Here is an 11,640-nt window from a genome sequence, read left to right on the forward strand (position 1 = left end):
ATGGGGAAAGTCACAATGAGATAAACTCATAACTATATTAAAGTCATAATTGTGATCATTATTATGATAAAAAAAAAGTTACAATTCTGGAAATTGAAAATTCTGAATTTACATAATGTCAGAATTTTCACCTATTGTCATAATTTAGACCACTAAAATTATGATAATAAGTGACATATCTGACAGTTTGAAATACTAATATCTATAAATATTTGTAGTCTTAATTAAAAGGGAACAATCCAAATTTTGAGAAAAGTATGAAGACATAAGTTGGAGTTCTGATGTAAAACACTAACAATGTTAAGTCATAATCTAATTATAACACATTGTATCAAGTTAAAAAGATTACATATACACTGAGGATAATTTAATAAATGCATTTCTGAAAAAACTCAAATTGAATATGCTATTATTACATTTGCATCTATTTTTGGTTTAATTCAATAGTATCATCTTATCTTTGGCTTCTTTTCAATTCGCGGCTGACTAAAAACTACTTTTCCCAAAACTCTCAGCAGTATGTTGCATGGATGACATCACTCTGTGTGTTTGTCTAAGTGCTTCAGTTGAAGCAGTCAGTCCAGCAGCCGATGGCTGTCACAGTCTCCTGCCAAACACACTCCATATTCACAATGCAGTTTAATTAATGACATCACTAAAAGGTTTGCTGCAATGAAGTTTGCATCTAGTTCAATTTCCTAAGTGCCTCTGTATCCCTCTCTAAGCAACAGCAACACAGAGTGAGACAGAGCCATCAATAATGCACCTCCAAAAGAGGAGGCCTGCTAGAGCGAGCGCCACCAAAGTCCAGAGAGAGTTGATGATGATCCAACAGTTGCACTTTTGAGGACTTTTCACACTGTGCTTAACCCCCTGTAATATAATTCTTTAGGCTCTTAATAAAGTCTATAAATTACTGAAATTTCTTAACTGTAGTGTAAATGAACATCATGTCCTTCAAAAACACCTCAGATCACAGTGAGCCAGTTTGATTCATTAATTCATTCGTTTTCATTTTGGCTTAGTCCCTTTATTAATCATGGGTCACCACAGCGGAATGAACCGCCAGCTTATCCAGCATATGTTTTACGCAGCAGATGCCCTTCCAGCTGCAACCCATTACTGGGAAACACCCATAAACACTCATTCACACACACACACACACACTTCAGCCAATTTAGCTTACCCAATTCACCTATACCACATGTCTTTGAACTGTGGGGGAAACCATGCACCTGGAGGAAACCCACGCCAACATGGGGAGAACATGCAAACTCCACACAGAAACGCCAGCTGACCCAGCTGAGGCTCGAATTAGCGACGTTCTTGCTGTGAGGCAACATCGCCACCCACTGCACCACCGCACCGCCCCCAGTTTGATTCATATCTCCTTAAATGCTAAAGATCAGCTGTTTTCCTGCCCCTCTTTGAGGCTGCAGAATCAGGAATGACGATCAATTCTTGAGGAGCAAAGCCAGCGCAGTACACACAAAACCAACTCAACCAAGTCTCGAGCTTCTGATGAACTTTATCTGAATGACTGACAGGAAGTATTTGAAGTCCGCATTATGATAACAAAGTGAGATCAAGCTGAGCTGACTCCTGCTTGTATAATCGCTTTGTGTTATTTATCATTGTTTGACATTGCAGTTCACCATTATCGATGGAAAATGTATTCAAACAAACATCTCACTCACTCTCTCACTATTCTTTGGCTTATTGGTCCCTGCTTTACCGCCAATTACTCTGGCATATGTTTTGCCGGCGGATGCTCTTCCTGATGCAACCCAGTACTGAGAGCGTACAAAGCTGCCTGGAAAACATCACACACTCTCCCATTCACACAGTATGACCAATTTACTTTATCTAATCAACCTCTACTGCATGTTTTTAGACTGTGAGGAAAACTGTAGAACCTGGGAGGAAACCCACACAGAAATGCCTCTTGGTCCAGCCTGGAACCAGCAATCTTCTAGCTCTGAGGTAATTGTGTAAACCACTCAGCCACCATGGCACCCCACAAACTTCTAAACGTGAAAAGTGGAACTGGTGTATTTAACAAATGCTCAGCTGCACAGTTTCTGAACTGGTTAAAGTGTAAATCAAGAACACTGACAAACACAGCTCTGCGCATCAAGGATGATGATCTGATTCTGAACTGAAGCTGGCGTTTAATAACAATAAGCAATTGAAACAAACACTAATTATATTTAAATACAAATTGTAAGTTCTGTTACAGCCTTAAAATAAATTTTGATATGAGTCCAGCTTTGTATTGCCTGAGGTCATAAAGCAGTCTGGCAAAAAATGGTTTACACACTGGAGCAAGTTTTTGTCCACAAGTTTTTTCCTTCATATATATATATATATATATATATATATATATATATATATATATATATATATATATATATATATATATATATATATATATATATATATATATATATATATATATATATATATATATATGTATATGTGAGCATATATATATATTTTTTATATAATGTATCTCTCTGTTGCCTCTTCTGAAGCTGGGATCTCTACATACCTGTGGGTCTCTACATGTGCCAAGATTGCTTTATTGTTAAAATGCTGGGAATTAAAGGCAAACAAATGAATGAAACATACTACATTTGTTTACAAAAAGAGGTGGGTGTGCGGAGTTCATCGTTGGGGGCAGTCACATGTGAAGAACTACCTTGTCATGTATATACCGTCACAGAATTTAAACAGGTCAATAATAGCACATAAACTCACTCAGTTTATGACCTTTAAAAAGGTTTTATTTCAACTTGTCTGATCTGGCAGACACAACAGAAACCCAACTAAACACAAAAAACCTACAGTAGTGAAAATTAGACAGAAAAAAAAACATCACTGGTCCCTCACAGAACATCACTAGTCTCTAACAGACATCAGTAGTCTCTCACAGGACATCATCAATCATCATCAAGTCATATCACTAAAATATCATTAGTTTCAGACATTGTTAGTCTTTTAGCGCACACCACATTTTCAGTTGGGTTTTAGATCAAGACTGTGGGCTGCCTTTTCATTATTTCAATTATGACTTTTTACCATCCTCCAAATTCGGTAAAAACTGGAAGGTTCGGTTTGTCAGCTAATTCATTAATTTACCAGCAAGTGCCAGATTAACACCAATAAATGAAGGAATCTGAAATGATTATGGATCTTAATTATGATCAGTGTTCTTATTGACACATCTCACGTAAATTTATTATACAATGTAACCAACCCAGGCTTATTCTGATTACGTACCCCTATATACTGTACATATCTATTGAGAGCAAAATACATGCTAGGAGCTACGTTTTTTTGCTGTTTTTGTTTTCGCAAGTCCACCAGGGGCTGCTGCTGTGTATGCTTTTTCAGATCTCAAATTTCTCTCGCAAGTGCCATTTGTGCCTGCTCTTCTCACGTAAATCCATCTGCCGCTGTCGACTGACTGACTTACTGACTGACCAACCGACTGATTTTCCCCCATTCTCCCCTTTCCTAAACCCAACCAATAGTGTTTTAAAAAGCACAGTTTGATCCGCCCACCCCCTTTCTCAAACCCAACCACAGTGTTTTAAAAAGCAATCCAGAAAAAGGAAATGACCCTTTCTTTTTTTAAATTATTTTTAATTTTCTGCGTCTCAAGTCCACCAAAAGAAAGCAGTCCATACGGAGGTAAGCAGTCAGCTGGTAAGTGACGCCACACCGCCCCGTAGCATTCATTTTCAAGATGAAATGCAGCCATACGTAGCTCTATGCGTACATAATTCGCGATCTCCAGAAATGTATACAGGGCTACGTTTTCAGAATGAGCCTATGTTGCATGGAAATGTCATCCTAACTCCTAACCTCAAACAGAATTAAGGAGTGAACTTGAAATTGTGGAAATTGAAGGCTGGTATACTAATTTTGATCTTTACTATACATACAAAATTTCTGTGGTTGTCATAACATTGCCATAACATTGGAACACCTCAGCGCTTGACACTACACACATTTGCTAATGCAGTGCTTTATAGTAGGAGGCAGTGCTAACTAACCCATTTCTAAATTAGGTTTAGAACAATGGGTATGTTTACATGGACACCAATAATCCGATTTTAAACAGTTAAGAAAGACAATACTCTGATTAAGAGTCTACCATGTAAACAGTGATTATTTTATTTATTTATTTATTTTTTTTATTAATTTAATCCGATTCAGGTCATAATCGAACTAAACACGAATCGAATTGACCCTTCGCTAAGCCCCAACCTCCTTAGTTACTGTTGCTACGCCTGTCAAGCTTTCGTGCCTGGCACGTCTATTACAATATGTATGCGCCAGTGTCAGACATTATCAGGGATATAATTTGTCATTTTTTAGAAATGTAAAAATAATCTAATAATAACTAATTAAACCGTGATTTCTCTTTTTTAGCCAAAAAGCCTGATAGACTATTGTTGTGCAATGAAATATAGCGGTTCTAACTGACGAGGAAACATGCATGTACAGTGCTTCTACATAATTCATTCACAGAAAGAACAGCCAGAAAGAGAAAACTGATGGATTTGTGCCAAATATTAGAATCATTGACCCATAACAATGTACAGTAGGCCTTACCTATATGCAGATAATGCAAATAAAAGTATAAGTTGCAGAAGTGAACAAATAAATGTTCCCTACCAGCAAATATTAATCAGACACCAAATATAAAAGCAGACAACCCGGTATAACGCCATCACCAATGACTAAATCTCCAAAAGACCGCCGAAAACAACAGTGAATTGTAGCTCTGACATAGACATGAGGTTTATGAATGACTGAAAAACAGCTGCGGGTGAAGTATATTGATAGCAAGTGCTCAGTTTGTGATCACATCTTGGTTTTGTTCTGTTAATATGTCATTTCAAATATTCGTAACTTGAAACAGGTGGAAATATGATTGCTATTGGTATGAGTACTATGGTGAGGGCTTAAATGGAGCAGTGTTCATAATATCGAGCGGAAAAAAAAAAGAAAAAGACAGCTGTAAAACATAACCTGCTTTGTATTTTTGTAGGAAACAGTTTAGATCTGTTTAGGATAGGAGGTGTGTGAGTTATTGCCGTCTATCACAGACTGTGTCAGGAATATCAAAAACAAAACCAACTTAACTCCGCTACTTTAGCGCCCCTCACAGAGTTTGATCCTCGCTGGCATTTCTCCCCCTGGATTTTAGGTTTTGAAAAGGTTTTGAAAACTCCACCACCACATTCAAACTTTTAGGAGACTGGTATCAGATTTGTACAATCCATATGCACAACGCTTTGGATTGTTTCCCTCGATTGAAAGCTTGACACAGACCTCCTGTACGTAGCTACGGTTGCTAAGCCACGATTGGTGTGTGGCAGTTTTCAAGTGAGGCTTAGGGAAGGGTCAATCAAGACATGTGGAGTATGCCAATTTTAGATGCATTATTGAAGTGCAGTACAGACATGTAAACACCTTAATCAAACTATTACCATAGTGTAGGATATTCGCCACATTTTGTGACAGGATATTTCATACACACACGTACCTACCGAGTCATAGGCTACAGCATGCAGCTGAAATTCCATTAAAACTACTGTCTTACAGCAGTTCATACACGCATCCAATATCTCATTTGTCACTGGGGGGCATGCTTGAAATGTCCCTGAATGAAAGTGAAAGTGACAAACTGCAGTGACAGTCGACAAACTAAAAGTGGAACACCTGAATTAAAGTGAAACTCCGGAGGAAATGTGGATAGCGGGGTGACGCAGTGACTAATCGAATTATGTGCTATAACATGTAAAACAGGATCATAAAAGGAACATTCTAAAAGCAACTCATGTAAACACCTTAATCATATTATTGTCTTATTCAGATTAAGGCAAATAATTTGATTACTGATGTCCATGTAAATGTAGTGATTGATTAGCTGGAGAGTGTGAAAAGTCCTAATCATGATTGTACACCCACTGCACGTTTCAGCTGTCCCTCTGTTTACTGGACTACACACAGCTGAAACTATGCAGAACTTTTCTAATGATTCAGATTGAAATCACACAGTGGATCGCTTGATTTTAACTCTGAACGACTAATGGAGAACGTGAGTTGAGTCTTGTAAGGTGTTTGGAAGGAACGTGCTTGTAGCGACTTGCAAGTAAAGATAAAAGGGGATTCCTGTGGAACACCACAAAATCTTGTGTATAGTTGATTAATCCATTTCATTCAGTCACAGCTGCAGCCTTTTCATGAAGTCTATCTCATTCTGTGCACAAAGGTCACGCGGTAGTATTTTGCTGTAACGCCGATGTGTAATTAACTGATAAAATGCACATAAAGACATGGCTGGTGCACGTAAACTGAATTTTCTTTGTCCTATTCGGTAAAGTACTGTGTTGAAGCACTAAACAGGAATTAGCCTATTCAATTTGTAAAAACCTGATGAACATCTTTATTAACAAAGCCCTATTTCCTCCCAGGAATAAAAGCAAATAGTAATTCAGCCTCATTAGTCTTTTAGAGCAGAGTTTGACTGGGACTGTCAGAGATGGGAATCTCATAGAGTATACGTGAATATGACTGTACAGTTAATTTAATGCATGTCTATTAAACAGTCTTCTCTTATCATTTCCTCCTGCAGCTCGACTGCTTCAAGTGAATGAGCACAGAGTCATGAATCAGGACAAAGAGGATCATTTTTATTCACTAAGCAGGTTTGTGTTCTTCGATGCTGCCTTAAAGTATCATTTTAATTGTCGGCACTTTCAATTATTTTCTCAACATAAATTACTGTTTGAATGTATGGGGTTACATTTCCTTTATAAGTAATAATCATATAAGTAATAATTCTATCGATCCAAAGTGACAGTAAATATATTTATGAAATGTTTCTATTTCAAATTATTTGTGTATTTCCTTTATTTAAAAATATTTAGCATGGTTTCCACAAAAATGTTAAGCATAACGGGGGACACAGTGGCACATTGTTTCGCTGGTTCGAGCCCCAGCTGGGTCAGTTGGCATTTCTGTGTGGAGTTTGCATGTTCTCCCTGTGTTGGCGTGACTTTCCTCTGGGTTCTCCGGTTTCACCCACAGTCCAAAGACATGCGGTAAAGATGAATTGAATAAACTAAAATGGCCGTAGTGTATGTGTGTGAATGGGTGTTTCCCAATACTGGGTTGCAGCTGGAAGGGCATCCACTGTGTAAAACATATGCTGGATAAGTTGGCGATTCATTCAGCTGTGGCGACCGCTGATGAATAAAGGGACCAAGCTTAGGGAAAATGAATGAATGAATGAATATTAAGTATAACAGTTTTCAACTTTAAAGTTTAGAATAAATGTTCTGAGCACCAAAATAGCATATTATGAGGATTTCTGAAGGATCATGTGACCCTGAAGATTAAGATTGCTGAAAATGTAGCTTTGCCATAACAGAAAAAAAAAATGATTTAATATTAGAATCTTGAAAACTGGAAGGCATCGAGATTCATAGTAGGAAAAAAGTTCTATGGAAGTCACTGTTTTCCAACATTCTTCAAAATATCTTCTTATGAGGTGTTAGTAAGACCAGCAGAGGGCGTTCAACCTACAGTCTGTGTGGGTCCTAACGCCCCAGTATATTGATGGAGATATAATACTGCTCGATGAGTGCCTTCTTTCGAATGAGATGTTAAACCGAGGTCCCCGACTCTCTGTGGTCATTAAAAATCATAACATATGCTGGATAGGTTGGCACTTCATTCTGCTGTGGTAACCCCTGATGAATGAAGGTATTAAAAACGAAGGAAAACGAATGAATAAATATATAATAACATATAAATAATTACAAATATGCATTTAACAATATCACTTCTTTTTTACGTTATATTTAAAGAAATACATTCAGCATTGTTAATCCTGCTTACACTTATTAGCAGAGACTTTCATGAGGGCTATTTGTATTATCAATAAAAAAAGGTTTTAATAATACAAAATTCACACAATTCCTTAAACTTGGTTGAGAATCTTAGCAATAAAAGACACTGTGAACTAAGGCTTTTACTTTTTGCACTGAGAAATCTGTCAAATAACAATAATAACAAAATACTGGAGTGCTGACTGCTCATTATTACCCATTTTTAGAGACCATTTTGAGGGATGTAAACAAAAACAATGGTCCCAATGTTCTTCCTGTTTTTAGATTTTTAATTTCTAAAGTTTCACATATTGATAAATAATGTTATGATAGCTGTTTTAAAATTAAGATTGAATTGCCTCTTGTTACAGTTATGAAATAACTGCAGGAAAGCAGGAAATGTTCATGGGCCAATGACATGACCACATTGAAATGGTCTATACACTAACTTGACATAACCTAAGAATGAATCATTTCAAACTACTAAGAATGACACTAAAAGTCACTTTATTAAACTGCAGTCAAATTGTCAAAGGTGGTCAGAGAAGTAATTAAGGTCCCATAATGCAATGCAAAAGAGTAAATAAACATAAAATGTATTATTTTATGATAATTTGTGTAAAAAAAAACATATTTCATGCAAATACAACATATATTTCATGCAACTCCAGCGTTATGGATGTGACATTTGCAGTAAAATCTCAAAACATAAATTGACAGAGGAAGTATGTTAACATTATATTGAAACATCTCTTTATATTTTTCAACTTGCCACAGAGTTGTGAAAGCAGAAAAATATCAATCTGTAAACATTTTTTATATTTTAAATTAGGAAAATAAACGTGCGTTATGGATGTGACAACAAAAGTCTGCAAGTTGACAGTACACAACATACTTTGTAGAAATTCTGTGAGTTACACTGAACAACCCAAAAGAAGCGATGCTAATCAAAAGGATAAGAGTTGGCTCACTATAGAACAAACATGATTGACTTTTTTGATTTGACATTTTTGCCTTTATGAGGAAAAAGTTTTGTTATGGATGTGACATCTCTTCGTTATGGATGTGACGGATGTGAAATTGCCACTTGTGTGACTGTGGTAAATTAAATATAATTGTTTGAGAACATTGACAGAGACATTTTTGAGTATTTTTAAAGCACTGTAAAATACAAGCCTACACAAAAAAAACGAAGAAACTGTTTCGCAAGTTTGACTTTTGCATGGAATTGCTCATATATATATACATATACATATACATATACATACAGTGTATAATTACCAGCGGTGTTAAAACTAACAATTAGCTAGAAAGATTTGCCAAGCCTGACTGTTCAATTGTAACCATGATTGGCTTTCAGACTGATGTCTGAGGTCTAGTGAAGCCCTCTAGTGATCAAGTGAAGTAGTGTAAGTGTTAAGGTGTGAATGACTGAAAAACCAGTGAAACTCCTCTCACACCTCAACCATGCAATAAACACTTGAGATTAAATAGGCTGTACTCATTTAGAGTCACTGAATCAATGCATTATGCATGTTCCTCCAAATAATACATTTGACACACAATTTGACTTCTCACTATTATCTCTTCAAGCCTAGAAGGCACTGAGCCTTGTTCAGAGTCTTTTTTTTCACAGGCCTTTCCATCCCTCTGATGAAGCACTTAACCCACTTCTATTTATAGCAGCAAGAGCGGCACCATCGATTATTCAACCTGACTCTGATTCTGCCTTCTCATGGACTGTTATTCAATAACCGGGGATAAAATTAGACAGTCATCCTGAGGGGACAAATGGGACAGAGAGAGAAAGAGAAAGGACATAGAGATTGTAGAATGTATGGCTGTGCATTACCAGGTCCAGATTTTCACAAATGTAAAGCGTCTGCCTCCTGCACAGCAGGGCACCATCATTTAATACCTCAATACCTGAACGTGTAGCTAACATGAAGCAGCACTTCCTCTGCTTCACCCCCTCATTTCAGAACCAACTAGGAAAAAAATAAAGCCACTGCCAGACATGGAAAAACAAAAACTTCCTCTGCTGTCTAATCATACTTACCATTCTGCATTAATGTTTAAAATTAATCCATTTTCATTGACAATATACCACACCTGTATTGGCACTTTGTCGGCTTGTTTTCTTTTACAATGATCTTTTACTTAATTTTTTTAAATTAAATTATATAAGTTGCCATAGAATGCATTCAAACAATATTTTAAATGATCTAAATATAAGGTATGTGGCTCCAGTAAGCTACAAAAATGGTTTACAGGTCTATTTCTTATCCTAGGAATTGGCCCTAGCATAGTATGCTTGGTTTTGACCATATTTGGAAATGTCATGAATAATAACGACCTCTGCTCTGACACTCTGCCAGCTCATGTCAGTGGCTCACACACACACACACACACACACACAAAGCATTGTGCACTCTGAAAAATTGGAGGGCCCTAATAGTAACTGGGGGCCCCAAAACGGTGTGGGCCCTTGACCTGCTGGCATGACATTTCCTCTCCTCTCCTCTCCACTCCTCTCCTCTCTGCTGTTATAGCGATACTTGTGGATACAGACACAAACGCTTCTCTGCAGAGCAAGTTTATTCGCTATCATGGATCAGCTGTGATCGCCGCACCAGTTTATCAGAGTCACTAAAAATCATCCTAATTCTCCCATTGCTTTTCAATTGGTGCGCTTGAGCTCAGCCACTCTCATTGGCAGTGCTGTGATGAGAACAAAATGCTATTGGCTGTTTTTTAAATGGGAGGAGCTACTCTGTGTTTCCCCCTGTCTTCATATTTCAGTTGAAATTATGTCAATGAACAAAACTGCACATTTCAAAGCTCTTCACGGGAGCTTTAACTTAATGAGAAACAGATGAATGTTGTCAGACTTAAGACCAGCACCTGTTTATATCAGCGGTACCTGGCACACATTATCAGTTATGTTCAACTGTATTTATTATCAATTAACTTTTACTCTCTCTGTGTGTGTCGATTTATGTGGTTAAGACAATCCAGTGAAGTTCAAACAGAGCATCAGTCTCGGCTGGTCATGTGCTGGTACTGATCAGCAAAAAACAGATTAAACCAGATTGTGATCAACAAGAACCAGCTTAAACCAGCATCAAAACAAAAATCTTGCAGCATACACCTGTAAAACAAATATGTAAACAGTTTTCTGTATTTTTTAAATTGCTTTAAGGAAGCTTGATCTTTCCTCAAACATCTGATGTAGAAATATTTGGGAAAAGGACATTTATTGACATTTTTAATTGTTAGAATTGATCAATTGTCTAGATTAGTGTTATATTATGGTAAAAGCCTGGTAATTAACTGCCAGTACATTTTAGTTTTTTTTTTCCAGATTTAATTCTTTATATATTATTTCTTATACAACTATTGTTTCAAACTACTAAAATGTCTATAAAAGTCCATTTGTTATAAGCTGACTTTTCAACATCAAATTCGACAGAGCAGAAACCAAGGTCACACAATGCAATTCACAACCATAAATCCAAAAATTGTATACAGTTATTGCCATAAATAAACTGAAAACACCTGTGAATCACATGCAGAGAAACTGTTAATTAATGGATAGTTTTACACTATATGCTGTATTGTTTCAGGAGGGTGGCTAATCTGAGTATTTCAGCCTATTTTCACAGATTCACACACAATGGACAGAAAAGAGAAAACATCAAGTGAGTTTCAGTTCTATGGGTGCCGGACG

This window comes from Danio aesculapii, chromosome 2 (assembly GCF_903798145.1).
Source record: "Danio aesculapii chromosome 2, fDanAes4.1, whole genome shotgun sequence".
In the NCBI taxonomy this organism is placed as follows: Eukaryota; Metazoa; Chordata; class Actinopteri; order Cypriniformes; family Danionidae; genus Danio; species Danio aesculapii.